The sequence below is a fragment of the Tiliqua scincoides genome, chromosome 3 (assembly GCF_035046505.1).
Source record: "Tiliqua scincoides isolate rTilSci1 chromosome 3, rTilSci1.hap2, whole genome shotgun sequence".
Classification (NCBI taxonomy): domain Eukaryota; kingdom Metazoa; phylum Chordata; class Lepidosauria; order Squamata; family Scincidae; genus Tiliqua; species Tiliqua scincoides.
In genome coordinates, this window is record NC_089823.1 from 110,534,296 (window position 1) to 110,545,683 (window position 11,388).

The following is an 11,388-nucleotide window of genomic DNA, read 5'->3' on the forward strand; positions in this document are numbered from 1 at the left end:
AATCTCATCAGACCCGCGATTTTGGGAAGAAATAGCGTGCTTTCCAAGAGCTTTCCAGGAGCTCAGAAAAACACGACTACTCAGCCACCTCAGGCTCCACCCCCCCCCCCAGAAATACCTTCTTCTTAAGGTATTATGAACTGGTACATATTACCAAAACAGAGGAAACTGCCTTGTACAAAGTGAAGCCCTTGATCTGTCTAGCTCAGGATTGTCTATACACTAACTGTTCTGGATTCAAAGGACAAATGTTCTCTGCATCATCCTGCATGTACCGGAGACTGAACATCAAACATGCAGTAGGCAAAGCCTGTAGTCCTTCACTGAGCCACAGCCCTCCCTTCAATTACTGGATCAAATTGAAGTTATGCCTAGTCCATCTCCAGTGATGGCCAGCCAGATGTCTATGGAAAGTTCACAAGCTGTCCCACAGCAGTGCTTGGAAGATTCAAAATGTTTCCAAGCTCAATCCCCAATCTGAAGTTTCTATTTTTAGAAGGATAATCATACCCAAAGCAGGTATGCAATTCATCTTGCTGGGTTTGTGAGTCTGCTATAAGGCTGCAATCCAGTACACATTTACCTGGGAGTAAGTACAATTCAACTCTATGAGCCTTATTTCTGAATAGACATACATAGGATTAGAATGCAATCATTTATCTGAACATGTCCCATTAAACTCAATGGGATTTACGACAGAGTAGACATTCATAGAATTCTACTGGAATAATAAAAACAGAAGTGTTTCAATCAGCAATTCATTCTTTACTTTTGGAATATGCTGGAGTTAGTCTGTCTAAGTATGAAATAAAGAATCACAGGGTACAGGTCCAACATTGTTATACACTGATTTTTTATACACAGATTTGATTTAATGGCCACAAATGGCAAATGAGAAGGAATGTGCCTGGAGAAGGGGAAAAATGCATCCCTTTAAAATCACAGTTTAAAAAACTGCTTTTCTTACTATTGTAGAGAGATAGTCATGCAACCGATTACAGGTATAACCTAATTATCACTTGTGAAAAAATCCATGGACTTTTCTATCTCAGAGCAATGAGAAGGGCCCTTTAAATTAAAGGAAAACAATCATTTAACAATAGCCTCGTTAATTCGAGAGAGGGCAGCCAGCTGACAATCCACCAATCATTCTCTCTTCAGGCACTTAGAAATAGCTTCACTCCAAGGCAAGCAACCCCTCCCTTCCCGCTGAGCACATGAAAGAAAGATAATCACTTTGCATTCGTGAAGAGAGGGGTCACTTGCCTTGGAGTGAAGCCTTTCTAAGCACCTGGAGAGAGACTGATTGATGAATTGTCTGCATAATGACTCTGTCTTACTTCACAAAGGTCAGCAAGACTGTTTTAAAATCACCTAGCAAAGGTACATTCTTTTTTAAATGGATTTGCTTTAATGCAATTTTTGACATCCAGGTGAGTTCTGGTAACAGAACCCTCGCGAATAATGAGATTCAACCTGTACACTGGCTTTCTTCAGTGTTAACTTTGCTTTAACAGTCAAATCTGATACTGTTCCTGGATTTTAACCAATTGAAAAGCATCTGTTAAGAGTGTGTGGGTAAAAATAATATGGGCACGGCGCATACCTTAGGGTATTTTTCTGTTCCCTCACTAGCAGTGTCTTGGGATAGGCCACCCACTTGAGGTAAGAAGTAATAGGTTGGGAATAGCATTCACTTACAAACTAGACCAGTGTTTCTCAGACTGTGGGTCGAGACCCACTAGGTGGGTTGTGAGCCAATTTCAGGTGCATTCCCATTCATTTCAATGTTTTATTTTTAATATATTAGACTTGATACCACCATGGTATGTGACTGCATTTGGGGAAATGTTACAGACCTGTACTTTTAACAAGCTACTGTTTATATTCTTTAACAATGCTAGTAAATGGGACTCACTCCTGGGTAAGTATGGGTAGGATTGCAGGCTCGGATTGTTAAAAATTTTCCTGCTTTGTGATGCCACCTCCAGTAATGACATCTCTTCCAATGGGTCCTGACAAATTCTCATGGTAAAAAGTGGGTCCTAGTGCTAAATGTGTGAGAACCACTGAACTAGATACCTATTTCTCTTGACAAAGTGTGATTCATAGGTATAATTACTTTTTTATTATTAAACTCTTACCTGCATTCCCTCTGAAACACCTTTCTGATTTCAAAGAATACAGCTTAATCATCCTTTTCCCCCAGTCAAATAAACAAAATATGCATATTAATACCTATTAGAAGAATTTTAGTGAAAGTTTAAAATTCCATTTCTGGGCTGTACTGTGTTACAGTTAATTAGAAGAAAATCATATCACAATAAATGTAACTGGAAAATCACTGTTTGCAAGGGAAAAAATAAAATTGCCAACAGTCTTAAAAATAACTTAATATTAGTGAGAAAATATATTTGTTTCACTCAGGTTTCAATAGAGTCAAAAAGCACATGCTTAAGAATATACAGAACAAACCAGCCATAATCATTTTTTTGGATGAGCTTAACAGTGCAATCCAAACTAGAAGATCTACATGGCACAGCAGTCACTTTTGCACACCATGTGAGTAAGGGGCACTAGCGGAGAGGTCTGCACTGCTCTGCAGATGCTGCACCCAAGCCTTCTGCCTGATGGAACATGTAAGGTCATGCCAGGAGGTAAAAGGGGTAGGGAAGGTGGAACACGGGGTGGATCAGGCCCAGGAGGGGGTAGGATTGACAGAGCAAGCCTCTGCCATATCCTGACCTCCTTCCTGGACCTGCTGTCATTACCAGGGGGCTGCTTGAACTTACACCAGCTATTTAGCAGGCACAATCTGAGTAGCCCCAAGGGCAGGCTGGAGCATTAATTGGTGTAAGGGGAAAAAAATTCCCCTTACCCCAAGGAGACTTCCAGTCTGCTCCAAAACTGCACTGGATACAGCGGGACCCATGCAACCCTGCAGTACCAGCGCAACTTAGGATTGGGCTATCAGCTCAGACCAAATCCTGTCAAGTGACCCTTCTGTCTTCAGCAAGCACAACATGCAGAGCATACCTGATCCCTGTTGTTGACCAGCAACAGAGCTATACTGTTTCTAACAGGGATGCTCTATTTAGCTATTATGATTGACAGCCCTCTTCTCTATGAATGTGTCCATTCCTTTAAATAAACCATCTCAGCTGGCAGCCGAGTGTCATAATCTAAATCCTGTTGTCACTGAGAAGAGAAGTTTTCACCTCCGTTCTCCTGTTAAGAATATATTTATGCAGGATTCTTAGGTAAAAGTTAGTGCAGCCACAGACGAACCTACAAGCGACATCACAAGGGTTTTGTGTAAATTAAGGCTTGTTAAGAGCAGCTTCACACATCGGGACTGCAATCTTACCATTGACTCTCATCCTAAGTCCCACTGACTTAGATAAGACTTTCATACGCATACCAAATTAGAGCCTGAAGGTACCAAATAAATGAAAATGATGATTCATACGTTTTGCTATGGTCCTGCAGACAAATAGAAGACACTATAGTCTTTTCCCTTTACAGTCACTATTCTGTAATGAATCACTGGGAAACTGTACCAATATTTTGGCCACCACAATCCAGTGCATAGCATAATGGGTTTAGAAGTGGGGTTGGGGGAGACGGAATCCAATTTTTATGAAATTCACATGGGCAGTTATCGAGCTGCCCGAGTTGTCGAGCCCAAGTTGATTCACACAACAGCTTTTCCGACCAGAGACAGGAAAATGTGGGGCACCTCCAGACTCCCACATCTCTTAGCAGTACCAGCTAGAAGTTGTCTTTCCACCTGCAGTCATGTGCCTAACTGCAATGTTCCTTCCACTGGAGACAGTGTATGTTGGGAATCCAGTAGGCTGCAATCCTAGAGACACTTATCTGGGAACAGAGGCTTACCTTCCCTGGGGTGAGACATGGTAGTTACCATGAGTGCCTTTCAAGAGGAGGCACTGGGAGTGGGCTTATATACTAAGAAGGTAGCAGTAAGCCTGAAGAAGCCACTATGGAGGAGAGGTGGGGAGCAGGCTCATTTTTGTTTACTGCCAAGTTTTTTGTTTTTTAAAAAAATATGTTTTAATTATTAACATAACTTGTTAATTAAAAGTTTAATGAGCTTCACTTCTATTTTGAGTTGATATTATGGTAACATTGTCTAAAACAGTGCTTTCTTATCTTTTTCATCTCACAGCACAATGACAAGGTAGTAAAATTATCAAGGCACACCATCAATTTTTTGACAATTGACAAGGCACAACATGCTGTTGGAGGGGGGCTCACATCCCCCAATGGCCCTACTAATAAATGATCCTCCCCCAATCTCACATGGCACACCTGCAGACCATTTGCGGCACACCAGTGTGTCACAGCACAGTGGTTGAAAATGACTGGTCTAAAAGATCAGTGTCAGATATTTTCACAGGGGTGCAATTTCAGTGCTTGTCACGGGCACCATTTTCCCTAGATATGCCACTATCTGGGAGTAAGCCCCATTGACCATAATGGGACTTACTTCTGAGTAGACATGTATCAGGTTAGGCTCTGATTACACCACCCAACATATATTTTGGTGCCTTTAAAGTTAGACCTATTCTTGGATATATTTGGGGCACTGATTCCGAAGATAGCATCTGTTTGGCCATATCAGCTCTAGTTTTGGAAATACGGCAAGGTTACCTTATAGTCTGATGTGCAAAAATATAATTGTACATTTTTATTTTATGAGTGTATAACTAGAGCTGCTCCAGCCAAATAGATGCCATTTTTTGATACTGGGCGAACCCAGGTACAGAGTGAACGAACATGGGAGGACCCATGTGTGCACCAACTGCCAAATCCACATTCTAAATGATTTTTTTTCTCTGTACAAAGGCGATCTCCCATTATAATAAGTGTTCATTAATGTACAGCATAAGTCAATTTACTAGTTCATATGAGAAACAAATTGTAAAGCAATTTGTACGTGGAAAAATATTCTCTAGAAGTCATTAGCAAAAGAAACATTTCCAGGAAAGGCAAACATACTTCTGTTCTGACTACATCTTTTTAAGGCCAAAAGTACCAAGGAGAAAGCATAGTTCCGTGATATCTTTTGGCAGTTCTAGCAAGCTACCTTTCCAGTCTGTTGGAAAGCATAGAGAGCTGAAACCATTCAACCATTCAAGTGTTGCTTGCCAAATGATACTTTGCTAACTTTTTGATCAATAATATGTCTGCTGCTTCTTCTTCCCCGAAGCTGAGGAAAGTAAGAAATTACTAATTGGTGGTTGGTGATACAGTTTAGAAGATCACATAAATGTAGCCTTTCCTAAAGGGAAATGAGTGCTTTAGATTAGATTAAAGAAAGAGACTTGAGCTCTCTCATATTAGATTCTACAGAGACTTGTTTTTTTTCCTTTCTTAGAATGAAGCTATGATGTTTTTCCAAGGGTTTTCTATCTCTCATTTTCTATAACTCACAATACTAACAAAATGGTTGCATTCTTTAGAAGCCCTGATAAGTGATAAGTTATAGCCTTTTTTAAAAAAAATTATTTACTCAAGAGCTGGGTGGACATGTGCTGGTATCTGTCCTTCTTAATGCATATACAGGTTCAACCTTGTTATACACATATTTTTTATATGCAGATTTGACTCAACACAAATGATCCCTGCAAATGAGAAGGAATGTACTGATCCCTGGAGAAGGAGAAAAATGCACCCCTTTAAAATCACAGTTTAAAAAAAACTGCTTTTCTTACTGTTGTAGAGAGACAGTCATACAAGTGATTACACGTATAACATAGGTAATTATTCACTAATTTTTCTATTTCAACCCAATGAGAAGGGCCCTTTAAATTAAAGAAAAACAGTCTCATTAACAATAGCCTTATTAATGCGAGAGAGGGCAGCTGGCTGACAATCCATCAATCATTCTCTCTCTAGGTAGCTTCAGTTTCACTCAGTGACCCCTCCCGAATTGCCACTGAGCACATGAAAGAAAGATAATCACTTTGCATTGGTGAAGGGAAGGGTCTCTGACTCAGAGTGAAGCCTTTCTAAGTGACTGGAGAGAGGCTGATTGATGAATTGTCTGCTTAATGACTCTGTCTTACATCACAAAGGTCAGCAAGGCTGTTTTTAAATCGCCTAGCAAAGAGACATTGTTTTTTTAAATGGATGTACTTTAATGCAATTTTTGCCATCCATGTGAGTTCTGGGAAAGGAACCCTCCCGAATAAGGAGACTGAACCTGTATCTTGTCTTTTACTTCCACTGGTATACATTTTTTCAGGACACAGGATGATTGATTTCTAGTGGTTAAAAAACTTGAAGCAACAACCTAGTTTTATTGTTGCTGAGATACCCCCACAGAAGCTGCTACAGCCACTAGGGATTTGATGAAGACACCAAAGCACCAGATTGGTCCATTGACTTATATGAGACCAATCTTTTGTTTTGGTGGCTTCCTCAAAAGTTCCTAATGGTACATCCAAATGTGTACCACATCTGCATCAGTGCCACATCATAAGAACATAAGAACAACCCCACTGGTTCAGGCCATAGGCCCATCTAGTCCAGCTTCCTGTATTTCACAGTGGCCCACCAAATGCCCCAGGGAGCACACTAGATAACAAGAGACCTGCATCCTGGTGCCCTCCCTTGCATTTGGCATTCTGACATAGCCCATTTCTAAAATCAGGAGGTTGCACATACACATCATGTCTTGTAACCCGTAATGGATTTTTCCTCCAGAAACTTGTCCAATCCCCTTTCTACAATCCCCTTTCACATCTACAATGATTATGGCATGTTCTGTGGCTTCACTTCTAGTCCCAGGTAAAGATTAGCATGCTAGTCACTCACCTCTTCTTAAGCGGTTCAAAAATCCCCCCCCCCCATTTGAATGCAGACTTCCTGTTGTTGTTCTTGGGTCTTTCTGGCTCTTTTCGGATTGCAAAATGGAAGCAGAGGGCTGAGCAGAACACAATGCTTATCACAGAGTTCAAAGAGCTTAGTGTCACAACACACCTTCACTGTTCTGTCTTTTAGAAGGAGAGTTTTAGAAGGCCCAGTAGGAAGCCTTCTAAAAACTTCTTCCAGCTGGGAGCTATGCAGCAATACTGCAGTACCAATGGAAGGAAGTGCCTGAAACTTTTAAATGAGAAGACACCACAGCCACTAAAGCAAGAGATAAGACCAAGTGGGCCTTGCAACTTTTGATGAGCTGACACATAGCCATTTTTCTTCATTAATGGTGTGCTAAATGTTTGTTCTGCAAGGAAAGCCATTCTTTGCTAGTACAGACATATGCACACACCCATCACACGTCTTTCTTTATATGTCTCTCAGGTTTGCTTTTAGCAGCAAAACCGGGTGCAATGTACTAGACAAATTCAATTTTATCCTTTACTGAACTGCTGTATGCTCAGATGGAAATACCCTGATTTTAGCAATGAAAACTCCATAGCCCAGTCCATGTTTGCTTAGAACAAATAAAAATGCTTTCAAACATTTGCATTCTGCATTTGAAAGCAAGCCCAAACCACACCGGTGTAGTTTCCGCCGGTTTCAGGGGCAGCCCCACACAATTCTACATATCTATTGAGGAATGTATGTTAAGATGAAGGCAATTTGTTTCAATTTACCTATTACAGAATGTGGTCAAGTATCATGTTCTTGTTGCCTTAAATTTCATAGTAAGGAAAAAAAAATACTGTTGGCAATATTACAGAGATAGGATTTCATTATTACAGTGCACAAACCACAGGGATGACAAATGAGAGCATTAAAATTCTGTGTTTTTTGTAACATAGTATATGATTGACATAGACAGAAGCACTTAGGGTTTTTTTCTTTTCTTTTAAAGTTATCTTTCTCTAGTAGCCAGATTACTTCATTTCCAATCTAAAATATTAGATTTGCTGGATTGTTGTTCTGTGTTATTTAGCCGTAGCTGTTTTACTCAATCCAAGAAATCAATGTAGGCATTTTTTCAACTCTTAGTCAAGAGCTTTTTCCACACTAGAAATCTGTTAATGGAAATTTAGGTCTCTGTTACAGGCAGCAGACCAAACAGTGTATACTTTACTCAGGCATGTAATCCAATGAGTTTGATGATGAAACCAATAAAGTGGTATACAAACTGGTAAGGCTTAAGGGCCATGAAATTTAATTTACAACTCTGAACAAAACCATTTGCTTGGAATTGTTTTCCTCCAAATCCAGGGCTGGCCCAAGACCTCCCAGCACCTCAAAAGGCATGCCAAATGCTGGCCCCACTTGCCTGATGATGTTCCAATGTATGCCGCTCCAACTCCCTGGATTGAAAAAGGAAGACAGAAATGGAAGAGAAGAGGAAGTGTGGGGGAGGGGATAGTGGTAATGTAGTGTTGCCCACACTGCTCATTTCACACACACATGTGTCTTCCATACACACACAATAACTCAAATTGAACCAAATTGGGGTAATTGCTGATATTTGTAGAGTAGCCATTTTCAACCACTGCGCAGCAAATGGTCTGCAGGTGTGTCCCAGGAGTCAGGGGGGAGGGTCATTTATTAGCAGGTCCACTGGGGATGTCAGCCCCCCAACTAGCAGCGCGGTGTGCCTTGTCAAATGTCAAAAAACTGATGGTGAGACTTAAAAATTTTAGAACCCTCACAGTGTGCCACAAGATGAAAGAGACTGAAAATTGCTGATCTAGAGGAAGAGGTCAAATTCCGTAGCGTCTGACAGTTTTGGGATCGCTGACATGGGTGAGCAGTGCAAACAACCTCCAAGTGTCCAAATTACACTACCAGTAACCACAAGGCTGCACTTTACAAAAGAAGAGATAATTTATTCAGAAATACAGGCAAACAAGGAAAAGGCAGTTTTACATTCAGTTATTTTGCTGAGGAGATAAGTTACAGAATTTTAAATGGTTGCAAATGAAGGCAATACTTCATTACCTGTATTAGGTAAGCAGGCGCGGCACACACCACACGACTGGGCTCAAAATCAGGTAAAAATACAATAGCACACAATCTAAATCTGAATTCCATAATATATTCCTGATCAATATTCACATTTGCACAAAGAGTCAACCAAGGGTTTCAAAAGTGAAAAATTAAGAAGTGGAATGTTTTAGAGGCATACATGTGTTATTCTGTTGCAACAAACACAAGGACTTTTGTGGCATCCTAAAGGCTAGCAGATTTTTTTGTGACTTAAGCCCATCTCATCAGACACATGAATTGTTATCCTCAGTTGGTCAATAAACTACAAACAGAGGAGCTAAGAGGCCATAAAAATGCATCCAGTTGGTCAGGGACATCTCTACAAAAAGTGCAAATGTATACAAGAGAAAAAGTGGTCCATTCCCAACAGCGGTAATTGGTGAACATCTTAGGGCACAATCCAAACCTGCGCTGGAGCAGGCAAGCCAGGAGGCTTGTGCTGCATCCAAAAAAGGTTTGTTGGCTGCAGCGGCTCAGCCACGGGCAAGGGGAAGCTCTTCCCCTTACCTGTGGATAAGGGCTGCACACCTTATGGGTCTTCTCGGACCTGCACCACCTCCAGAGGTGGTGCAAGTCCGATGATTGCGGGGTGGCACGAAGCCACTCCGCTCTCCCCAGGGACAGGGGTTGGGATCTAGCATAACCGTGGGGCGCAGCCCCACCCCCGGCTCCCCACGTACCCGCCCCCAGGCCCACCCTCCCCCCGCCCAGGATTGCCTCTCCACGCCCCCTCCCCATGCCCCTCCACACCTACCTTTGCTGCTTGCATCAGCGTGAGAGCGTCGGCACAACTGGCGGCGCAGGAGCCGCGGCGGAGGCTTCTGCCTGCCTCTGCGCGCTAGCGCATGTAAATGCGCCGATGCAGCTCCCAGCAACGGAAGCGCAAACGTGCTTTACAGCACGTTTATGACCCTCCTATACTGGCCCAAGGGGCTTGGGCCAGCATAAGGTGCACTTTGAATTGCACCCTTATTGTCTTAATTCTACTAAGTTAATGGCCCACCTGTAGTGGGAAAGAAACCAATGCTCTCAGCTGAAGATCTAAATTAATAGAATCAAGTTTGTTGACAAATTGTAGTTTAGGATCAGCAAAGTGCAATGCATATGCTAGGGGTCTGTAGCCCGTTTAATATGCATCCTGATGGTGTGGGAGGTGATTAAAAAGGAAACCACATGGTCAGAGTACCACATGGGAAGCTGTTTGTGTGAAACCATTTGGCTGCAGCAATTTCAACCCTGCTAATGGAACCTTTGAAAAAGCGGAGTCCTGCTGTGTGTGGTTAAAATCATTTGCAACCCCATAGGAAGTATCTTTATACAACAAAGCTTTCCTAGGACCATGGAATTACTGTGCAGGGAGCAAGGAATTTCTTTCATCAGCCACATCGTGAATGTGGGCTCCTGAGCTCCAACCTCTCCAATTTCTCAGGCACGGGCCCCTAGGAGCAGAAACCCATTTCTGGGTAGAATGAAGATATGATGCTGATAAGCTCATTGTTTCATTTCAATAACAATGGCAAGAAGGACAATAGTGTAGTCTCTCTATAAAAAGGAACAGGCATTGCCCTATGTGCATGCGATTGTGGTTGCTTTGAGATCAAGCAGAATCTCAAAGCAGGGCCTGCATGCTGATTTGCGTGATCAATGGTTTTGTTTAAAGTCAAGGACATGCTGTGAGAATCTTTGCAGTTGAGCTACTGAATTAAAATAAGTAGAAGTTTCCATCTTTGTTAGGAAAGAAACTAATGCAATGTGATTATTCTTTGTATTCTGATATGAATGACAATCCCTCAGCAGGAGAAACCCTTCGCCTAGGCAATACTAGGTTTTTAGACTTCTGCAGCAGCCAATGGGGGGAAAAAAAATCATGCTATAGTATTAGCTTTGATTTCACTTCCCATTGCTTATTTCTTTCAAAGCACCTTTATGGTTGGTTGGCAACCTTCAGTGTCAAAAGGCTATGGTATAAGCCTACAGCACCCGGTATTCCCAGGCGGTCTCCCATCCAAGTACTAACCAGGCCTGACCCTGCTTAGCTTCCGAGATCAGACGAGATTGGGCATGTAACCAGGTTAGTAAAGCACCTTTATAGAATTCTTCAAATGTTACAGAGAACAACCCTTCTGGCCTAATTCGATCTGGGTCTTCCACTGATGGAACTCCCGCTCTGTTGACAGAAGACCTGGGCTGCTGGTACTGCAGCCACAGTGATTGTATGCTGAATGGGGCTGCCACTGAATGACTGGCGACCATGCATGCCTGCCACTTGAGTGCCCAGCCACTGTCAGTGCTGGTAAGTTGACTGCGTGGTTGGGTCATGGGCAGGAGGGGAGCAGATCAGAGCAGGGAAATGAAGGATTGGAACTGGCTGGGGTGTACAGAGGGAGGGCACAGGGCAGCAGCAACGCT

The 11,388-nt window shown here is 42.2% G+C and overlaps 1 pseudogene; it reads right to left on the minus strand.

Moving 5' to 3' along the window:
• Positions 1-10,947: 10,947 nt before the first annotated feature.
• Positions 10,948-11,068, minus strand: LOC136646698 (5S ribosomal RNA; annotated as a pseudogene).
• Positions 11,069-11,388: the final 320 nt, after the last annotated feature.